This window comes from Lutra lutra, chromosome 8 (assembly GCF_902655055.1).
Source record: "Lutra lutra chromosome 8, mLutLut1.2, whole genome shotgun sequence".
Classification (NCBI taxonomy): Eukaryota; Metazoa; Chordata; class Mammalia; order Carnivora; family Mustelidae; genus Lutra; species Lutra lutra.
The window spans coordinates 53165715-53168922 of record NC_062285.1 but is presented as its reverse complement, the minus strand read 5'-3'; the positions used below and the strand labels follow the sequence as shown (position 1 = coordinate 53168922).

General features: G+C 33.4%; 1 pseudogene; it reads left to right on the top strand.

Moving 5' to 3' along the window:
• Positions 1-260: 260 nt before the first annotated feature.
• On the top strand, positions 261-1236 carry LOC125107321 (olfactory receptor 6C6-like; annotated as a pseudogene).
• The last annotated feature ends 1972 nt before the right edge of the window (positions 1237-3208 follow it).

The following is a 3208-nucleotide window of genomic DNA, read 5'->3' as shown; positions in this document are numbered from 1 at the left end:
AGGTTAATTTCTATATAATTAAATTAATTTATATACATTTATATGTATTTATTTATACACATTTATACATATTTTACATATTTATACATATACATACATATACATATTTATACATATTTATACATACATTATACATATTTATATGTATTTAGGTTTATATATATTTCTACATAGGTTAATGTGTGTTTTATATATATGAAAATTTATATTACACTACAATATATTATATTCATGTGTATGTTTAATTTTTTGTCCTTTTTTCTTATGTATATTTGTTAAGGTTCATATTAAGTGAAATGAAAAACCAATCAATGGAAATAGAGTTCATTCTCCTGGGACTGACAGATGACCCACAATTGCAAATTGTGATTTTCATGTTTCTCTTTCTTAATTACACATTGAGCCTGATGGGGAACTTAATCATTATCCTCCTCACCCTGCTAGATCCTCGCCTCAAGATACCAATGTACTTCTTTCTCCGTAATTTCTCATTTTTAGAAATCATATTCACAACAGTTATGTATTCCCAGATACTTGATAACCATTGTGACTAGAGAAAAAACCATCTCATATAATAATTGTGCAGCTCAATTGGTTTTTATTCTTTTACTGGGAGTTATAGAGTTTTACTTTCTGGCTGCTATGTCCTATGACCGCTATGTTGCCATCTGTAAACCCTTGCATTACCCAATCATTATGAAGAGCAGAGTGTGCTATTGGCTTGTACTTTTCTCTTGGCTAACCGGATTCCTAATCATCTTTCCTCCAATGCTTATGGGACTCAAACTCAATTTCTGTGCTTCCAAAATAATTGATCACTTTATGTGTGAAACTTCTCCTATCCTGCAGATATCCTGCACAGATACACGTGTCCTAGAATTGATGTCTTTTATCTTTGCTGTGTTGACTCTTGTGGTCACATTGGTGTTAGTGATTCTCTCCTACACTTGCATCATGAAGACCATTATGAAATTCCCTTTGGCACAGCAAAGGACCAAAGCTTTTTCCACTTGTACTTCCCATATGATTGTTGTCTCCATGACTTATGGGAGCTGCATCTTTATGTATATTAAACCATCTGCCAAAGAAAGGGATCCTGTATCCAAAGGCGTAGCTTTGCTGTATACCTCAGTTGCCCCTTTACTAAACCCCTTCATTTATACCCTAAGTAACCAGCAGAAAGAAATCTTCTGGGATATGTTACAAAAGATGTGTTTTTCAAAAAAGCAATTGTAATGAATGTCACAAATCACAGCCTTGCTATAAAAACAAACAAAAAAATTCATTCATTTATTTTTTTTAAGATTTTGTTTATTTATTTGAGACAGAGATAGTATAAGCAGAGTGGAGGCTGAAGGGAGAGGGAGAAGCGGGTTTCCAGGGAGCCTGATGAAGGGCTTGATCCCAGGACCCGGAATCATGACCTGAGGCAAAAGCAGATGCTCAACTGACTGAACTCCTAGGCACCCTCATGCATTTCTTCTGATTGTGTTTTTCTGCCTCATTACTTATCTGCTATGGACATTGTCTTGGAGAATCTTGCAGCTAAGTTCCACCGCTACATTTTATTATTCCTAATGAAAACACCTCTCAAATCTGTACCACAAGCTTTAAATAACATTTCTTTATTGTATATTAGCTTCTAGAAACCACAACTTTTAAAATATACGCCTTTTATAAGTATAATTTGCTATACTTAAATTGTTAATTAAACATCTGTTATGTATCCCCCTTATATCAGACATTGCAAAGTGCTCCATCCTTATATTTAAGAAGTTTGTCTTACTTAAAGGAGACAAACACATAACTCTAATATTAGTATATAGTGTATAATTAGTGTTGTAATAAAAGGATATTAAAATATTATGGGGCATTCTGTATAGTTTCTAAGTTATTCTGGAGTTCTGGGAGGCATTTAGGAGAAAGTAATAGTGAGACTAAAAATATACATAAGGAAAGAAGACTTAAGTCTAAATATATGCAAATAACACAGAGGTATTAAATAACCACATGCATTTGAGGAATTAGTATATCTAATGTTTAAAACAAGATTTTTGAGATATTCAGCCTGGTTTCAGTAAAGTTTCCTTACAACTATAATGTCGAATACTTCACAGAATACGTAAAATTTTTGTGTCTCAGAATTTCCATATATAAAGTAGGATAATGTTTTAAAAGATTTTATTTCATTGATTTTAGAGAGAAAGTGTGTGTGTACAAGAGCAGGGGGAGAGGCAGAGAGAAAGGGAAGTAGACTCCCCGCTGAGCCCAGAGCTGATGTGGACCTTGATATCAGGACCCTGAGATCATGATCTGAGCCAAAACCAAGATGGATGCTTAACTGACAAAGCCACCTAGGCGCCTGTTTAGCACCCAGTAAAAGATATTGTTTATTTTGAACAATTCAAGCATGTGGTTCAACTAGTACTTAATATGGTATTATACAGGTAGAGGTAGCAAGTATTTTGGACTTACACCTGGTATTTAAGTAATGTTGAAATGTTGTGTGAAGAATCACCTTGGTAGCCTTTTATACGTAATTTACAGTTAAAAGTCCTGCCCTTTCATTCCTATGCCTGGAATACAACCGGCATATCCTATGTTACCCGTCTATTTTCTAAAATTGTTGTGAAATAAATTCAGTGCTTTTCATAGCAATGTAGTGTCAAATTATTACCTGATATAAAGTTTGTTTGCCAAAATCTCTCAATTCCAGCTTGTTTTCTACTTGGCAAAATTATGTTAATTCTGACCTGAAGAAAAAATGCACAGACTCTATTCCTTTGGCAACAATAGTGTACATCTCCATATTCAAAGATCCAGCAAACTTCCATCTAGATAAGATACATTTCCTTTGTGTAGGTATTCCACCCTTACTTTTGGTTTAGGGAAGTGATAGAAGCATATCTTTCATCTCTCTCACTCCTTTTCTTCAGGGTAATTAGGTTAATACTTTCATCTGTTTATAAACCCTATATAAATGCATCTGACTACAATTGTTGGTTATTTTTTTTTAGAATCTGACCTACAAAAAAATTTTGTATTTGGCCTTTTTATAGCAATTCATGGGCAACAGGGAATTCTCATTTGACTTACAAATTTGCAAGCTATTTCTGAAATTTATTACTGAAAGTATGATTACTTTTATTTTCATTCAATGATTCTGAGAATCTTCTGAGACTATTAAAGATACTTTTTTTCTAATGCT